General features: G+C 38.7%; 1 protein-coding gene across 1 annotated transcript in view; it reads right to left on the bottom strand.

The window, feature by feature from the left end:
• LOC112156841 (NACHT, LRR and PYD domains-containing protein 12) overlaps positions 1-2,841 on the bottom strand; it is a 31,114-nt gene extending 28,273 nt beyond the window's left edge. The window contains exon 1 of the mRNA XM_024289233.2: positions 2,796-2,841. The gene's annotated coding sequence lies outside the window, so the exon portion shown is untranslated. The remainder of the gene's footprint in view (positions 1-2,795) is intronic.
• Positions 2,842-6,620: the final 3,779 nt, after the last annotated feature.

Genomic DNA, 6,620 nt, shown 5'->3' with positions numbered 1-6,620 from the left:
GTGGAGGATGCTGAAGACAGGCTTAGATGGAGGGAACTGATTCGCTGTGGCGACCCCTAAAGGGAAAAGCCCAAAGGAAAAGAAGAAGTTTATTTTATGTAATTTGTTTTTGTGACATCCGGAATATGGATTATTATTTGAATTGATTTGAACGCCAGAGGGCGCAACTCTTTTGTTCAGTGTCCATTTTTGAGTAGAATAAGTTTTTGTTTTGTAACTTTGTGTCTATAAAGTTTGGGATGGACGACGACAGAGCGACATGGTCGTTTCATCGTGTGCGGCTACTATGTCCATACGCGTAAAACAGAACTTTGTCTTTGTCCTTCCATTGAAGAGGTTAAATAAACAGAACACTGCGGTCAAGTGAGCCGCTGTTCGTTTTTCCATGGTCAAATCAGCCCTCGTTGGATTTTTTCTGCGAGTTTCATACAAGACTTATGGTAGCAAAAGGTACTTCAAAATGCTTCATACTTTCAGTACTAGTACTCCATGAAGTACTAAGGAGGTCTGTAAAGAAATGGTGAAGTACTAAATTGAAACTCGGGAATTAGTGCCACCCAAAGTTAGCCAAAAATGTAAAGATTAGACCTTTTATTGTATGTATGATGTTCTTTTCTAAAAAACTATACAGTAAAAATGTTTTATATTTCCAGGAGAAATTTTCTATTAAGGACTAAGTAGGTCTGTGACAGATTTATAATCTAATACATTGTTGATTGGGATTAATTCACAGCCAAAATTAGCCCATTTTATTTCAGTAATACAAGAGATTTTTAGATTGATTGAAAAAAACGCAATGCGCAGTTTTTTTCTAATAAATATTGTAGCGTCCCTCCAAACTGATGCACCGAAACTCAAACGCTTTTTAATGCTCTTTATTCTGGTTACTGTCGGCCAAGCAATGCCGTACAACTTTTGCAGCAACTTCAGAACCGAACCAACAGGGGAGAGTGCCTCCCCAAAAAACGTTCTCATTCCCTCGCGCCCGCACAGCCCTCCCTCTTTTTCCTATTCAGCTAATAGCTGCACCAACCATAGACTGTAAAAATAATGGACTGAGCGAGCAATGAGGTCCCCCATTGGAAATGCATTACTTCCTCTCCTCGCGAAAGTAGGCCGCCGCTTTCACCGTCAATTCCTGAAACGGATACCGCCATTCGCAACCCATCTTCAGCGATTGGTCTGAGTCATAGCTGAGTCATCGAATCTACAGGAAGTACTGTCGCCAATCTGGAGTGAGTTTATTGCAACCGTCTGTCTCTTTCCACGCCTCGACCACGAGACCGCGGATGTACTTTAATAACGGCGGCACGGGAGAATCGTACAAGTCATTGTTGAAGCCTTTGAGGGAGAACCATTCCAACATTTGATTCTGTCAGCGGTCCTTTGGGATTTACTTACATTTATTCCTTTTTGTCGAGATAAAAGGAGCATTTGGGTGACGCCGCTGGAGAACGGCGCGTGTCCCCCTCGCGCGCGCCGCAGCTTGTCTCTTCACATGCACGGCCAGGTTACAGTCCGATCAGATGCACGTGAGAAGCGCGTTCAGCGGTATTTAAAATAAATAACCATCCTAACAGGTGAACAGCTGGATCTTTTATCTGTTTGAAAATACGACCAGGTACTTTCAAGTTTGTCTCGCGCTCCTCAGACGTCTGCGTCTAATTCAGGCTGAAGCTGGAAAATTGCTGCAAAAATGAAACTTTGGTTGGTGATTTTATGCGCATATATGCAACTTATAATTTATAAGCTACAACCAAAACAGTGAAATAAAGAAAAACGAACGTTAAACAAAGAAAAAAGTCCAAAGCACATAACCTCAGAGTGAAATCTATTTCTACAGAGTAAATCCTCATCTAAAAATGTCGACAGCATGCTCCTCTTGTTATTTCAAACTGCTGCATCGGTACATTCCATTGAGGAAAACAACAGCATGACAATGGTTGGTACATTGTTGAATTGTAAAGTAGGTGTTAAAAGGCCTTCACGGACCGCATTGATGAAGTCTGCTCCCATTGGCTACCCGCCATCTGTCAATCAAACCCCCCAGACGGTCGACGTCAGACCCACAAACGCTTATTGAGCCATCTGATTGGTCAATTTATAACTCTAATAACTTGTGATAATGGAAAAAAATCTTTGAAAAGATTAGGATTAGAAAAAAGAAGTTAATCAGAAAGCAGCAGAGGAAGAATGATTATTCTGACATATAAAATGACTGAGAAATAACTGTCTGTTTCTCAATGTAAGTCAATGGGACTTTGGCCTTTTTGCAACCCAGTGACAGAGTGACAGAACGAGGGCCAATCAGCGTCCCCTGCATTCACTGAACCCTGGAATCCAGAATGCACCCATACAGTTACCCAGCACAACTCAGTCCGCTACAATATCATATGCATAAAAGGTAATGTGATTGCATTTATGAGGAGTAAAAATATCATGTTTTCTAAAAAGTCTCCAGGATTTTCCAGCGAGCACGGACATGCTACCGTAAGTCTGGTATGAAACTCGCAGAAAAAATCCAATGAGGGCTGATTTGACCATGGAAAAACGAACAGCGGCTCACTTGATCGCAGTAACAGACCAAGGGGAACCGAACAACGAGAATGAAAGATTAACCTCTACAGGTCATCACAACAGTTTCAATCAATGATTTGTGTTCTTTTGATTTCAGAATTTTTTTATATATTTTTATAATAAATCAAACAAATTAATCAAAAACCATCCCGTTTAATTGAAAAAAAAGTTTCTGTTTTCATTAAATAAAATTAATATCAGAAAAGACAAAAACTCACAGCGAAGAAGAAGAACGTTTGAGCCGCTCTCTCCGTCTCTTCCTGCTCTCTGTCTGCTCAAACATGAAGGAAAACCCCAAACGTCCGGACTTCCTGATTCAGGAACACCTGAACAAAGCTCCTCCCCCATATGTGTTTTTGTATTTGTAAGTCTCTTCTTTGTAGATTTGACTGTGTGTATGTTGTTGCGTGTGTGTGTTTATGAGTCACAAATTTTGTAGGTGAAAACCTGCAGACTTAGTAAAAAAAAAACCCCATTGTGACTAAAATCACAGTTTGTCATCAAACTGTAGTTGAAATATAAAGAAAGAAACAAGAATTCAAATAAATTTCATGACACAGATCTGGTCTCTGGTAGTTAACTGAAGGTCAGGATGTGAAAAACCGTCTGAAACATATAAATACATTCAACTTACAAACAAATATCATGATTTTTAATCACCTAGAATGCAGATTTTAAAAGAAATGTCTGAAAATGTTATCAATTAGGGGTGTACTGATTAATCTGAACGACTGGATTAATTTTCATAGTTTGTGTTTGCTGATTTGATTCATGGTGGATTTTGAACAATCGAATTTGATCCTATTAACTGACCCAAAATTGATTTAGCATGTAATTCAACCAGTATAAGTCAGACAAAAACACCTGGTATACAACAGTTCAGGTGAAGTTTTCACAAATCAACCAATCAAAAAGACAGTGCCCTAGTATCACCAAAGATTGAGCTATAATAGAACTACTGCTGTCAAGTGATTCATTTTTCTGTGCAAATAATTAGTTGCGACTTAATGTATTTTTTTATCACTTAACTCTTTTTAACTCTAAAACAGTATTAATATGATTTCTATCCCCATGGTCCACACAGTATTTGGTTTGAACTCCACGCACCACATAGAACCATGTGACGATTTGTTCTATTCCATGTTTTTTTTTTTTTGCTTGTGTTTTAACAGTAAAATTTTGAACATTTGATCAATTTTGTATTTTGGAAAATGCTTTTACCTCTTCCTGTCCTTGGGTTTCTCACTGTTTACTTCTGCACTTTTCCATTAACATAAATCAAAGGTTTGACAAAATTTGGAATAATTAACCTCTCAGTTGTATTATTATTCATAGTTCCATCACAGTTATTTGGTACATTTATATGAAGAATTTGTGATTTTTGTGATTTAGTTTGTGAGTTTGCCTATTAATGGGCTTTGGCCTTGTAAAACAAAATGTATAAATAAATTGCCTGTTAACACGTTTGTGAATAAGACTCATGAATTCTTTGCCTTTGTATTTTACCAGCTAAAATGAGGCATGTTGGCACTTGATAAGCCGATGTGTTTCTGCTTGTCAGTTCAGATACTGTCTTCTTTTACTTTCTGACTCAAAAGCCTGAGAGACTTTAAACCCAGAAACCAGACACCTTCAACTCTAACATGTCCTTTCTGAAAACATTAACTGAAAGTTCTGCTCTGATCTCCACAACATTAACAGAACATTCGGACCGCTTTGAAAAAAAATTCTGGACCAAAGCTGAGCATGAGAGGAGCTCTGACTGAAAGAATGTGGATCTTCCAGATGATCTTTAGAAATGTTTTTTTGTTTTTTTTACTGGGGACATTTTTGCTGATGAAGGATGTGCAGCTTTTGTTTGGTACAATGCTTTGCAGCAGAACCACATTCCGAGAACATCTTTGTCCCTCAGATACAGGTTGTGTTTTAACGGCTGCAGATTCTTTAGATGACAACAGTCTCCTTAAGCTGTATTGATCTGATGCAAGAATGAAGGATGGAGTGATGCGCCCAGGCAGCTTTCTGATAGGAACTCTGCAGTAAGAGCTGATCAGACTGTGTGAAGCCAAAGCTCAAGCAAGACTTGTCCTGACTGAAAAGACCAGAAAAGTACTCATCCAAATAAGTCTTCAAGTTGGAGCAAAAAGTACCTGTTGCACTAAAGTACTTGAAGATGAAGAAAATCTGATCTAGTTTTCCATCAATCCTGATGCAATACAATTTGAGAAACAGAAACGCTCACTGTATTGTTTCTATCATCACTAGCATATTGGTTTGGAAAACCTTAAAATTCTTGTTTCAGTTTGATGTTTAGTTCCAGATTCTAGTCAATGTTTGAGGCTCCCGTACCTCTAAAAGGATCAACAGAAATCATCAGTTTGTGTGAAGCTCCTTCATCTGAAGATGTTTCCAGAAAATCCTGCTGTGTTCTCTGATTGGAGCCTTTACTCCCCAAAAACAGAAACATCTTTATTCAAATATTTTCCTTTGAAATAATTTACATTTTCTTCAACATTTCCCAAAGTAACAATACATGGTTGAAATCATCTGATGAGGATCCCAGTAGGTTCTTGTGTTCTTCTCCCCTCGTCGTTCCTGCTCCTCTTCAGCTTCTCATCTTCCTCCTGATCAAGTTTATCTCTTGCCTCTATTTCCCCTCCAGTTTTCTCTGCTTCTTGGCCCCTGTCTTTGAAGTTGGCTGAGCTGCTCCTCGTCCTCCTCTTCCTCTGATTTTTTTTAGTAAAATTAATCAACGCCTCTCTGCCTTTTACGAGTAAAAACTCCCCTTACCCAAATACTCCTGGCTCCATCACAAGAGAACATTACCTGTCGGGTTTGTGTTCTTAGGAGTAAAAAGTGATTCTGAGCACAAACCAGACAAATCTACTTGGAAAGATTCACAATCTGCAGGGAGAGGCCCACAGCAATCAAACACAACCCGACATGTATATGGAATGCAGTTCAAGAGCGCCTCCTACAGGACAAAACTGATAAATCTGTTGTTTTCTTCTGTCCTGCTGAAAGTCACAAGAACCTTCTCAAAATAGACTGTTTGTAAACTGTGTTTCTGGATGATTTTTTATCAGTCAGAAGGGAGTTTTGGTGGTGTTGTGCTCAGAGGATTGTTTGTTTCTGGATGTGTTTATCATTGCCATGGATGCAGTCATGCTTACAAGGGATGCAGTATCATTAAAGAGCCAGAGCACCAATAAAGATCTTTGGCCTCGTGTCTGGCACTCAGAGATTTCTCTAAATTGTTTTATCTTTTCATGATGGTAAAATTTACCAAAGTATTTGGCAGTTTGAGGCCGTGGAACCTGCTTCTAAAGTGTTGCAGAATCTTCTACTGCAATCTTCTCTCCTCATCGTGAAGGCGCATCGATCAGGAACTGAATTTTTAAAGATGGCAGAGACATTTGCACATTAGTCGCTCTAAACCTCTGTAAAGGCTGGAGATAACAATGATCAGGGTCTGTGTGAGCTGCTGTCCTGTGGAAATTCAGCAAAGTGCACATTTATGTGAAAGTGTTGCAGCAATGTGTGAAAATTCCTCCATTGAGTCACTGCCAAAACTTTGTTATGTTGCAACCTCACCGGACTTAACTGGTAGTTTAGGTGAGGTGAAAGGTCATGTTAGAACTTAGACTTCACCTTTTCTGTCTTTTTTAACTCAATTTTCTTTGTTTTTGTTGGTTTATAAAAACAGGTTTGAGGAAAACACTGTGAGAAATGAGGATTTCTTACAGTTTTTAATCAATTTTATCAATTTTCTTTGACTTAAAGTGTGACATTTCCTTTATAATGTTGTAAAGTTACACCATTAATGATTCCACTTCTTAGAGGAAGAGGCTGTGAGTGAGGGCAAACAATAAAGCAGAAACATGAAAGGCAGGAAATAAATTCAAAGTGGTTCTGCTCTTGGAATATTCAAAGATTACCTCAGTTGGGTCAGAAAATCTCAAGACTTCAGGAAAAAGTTCCTCTTTTTCAGGAAAAAAAACCAGAAACGGCATTTGGTTACAGTTTATGTTGACTAATCAGAA

Source organism: Oryzias melastigma, linkage group LG2 (assembly GCF_002922805.2).
Source record: "Oryzias melastigma strain HK-1 linkage group LG2, ASM292280v2, whole genome shotgun sequence".
Taxonomy (NCBI): domain Eukaryota; kingdom Metazoa; phylum Chordata; class Actinopteri; order Beloniformes; family Adrianichthyidae; genus Oryzias; species Oryzias melastigma.
Note: the sequence above shows the minus strand (reverse complement) of the source record. Positions and strands in the feature narration are given on the sequence as shown.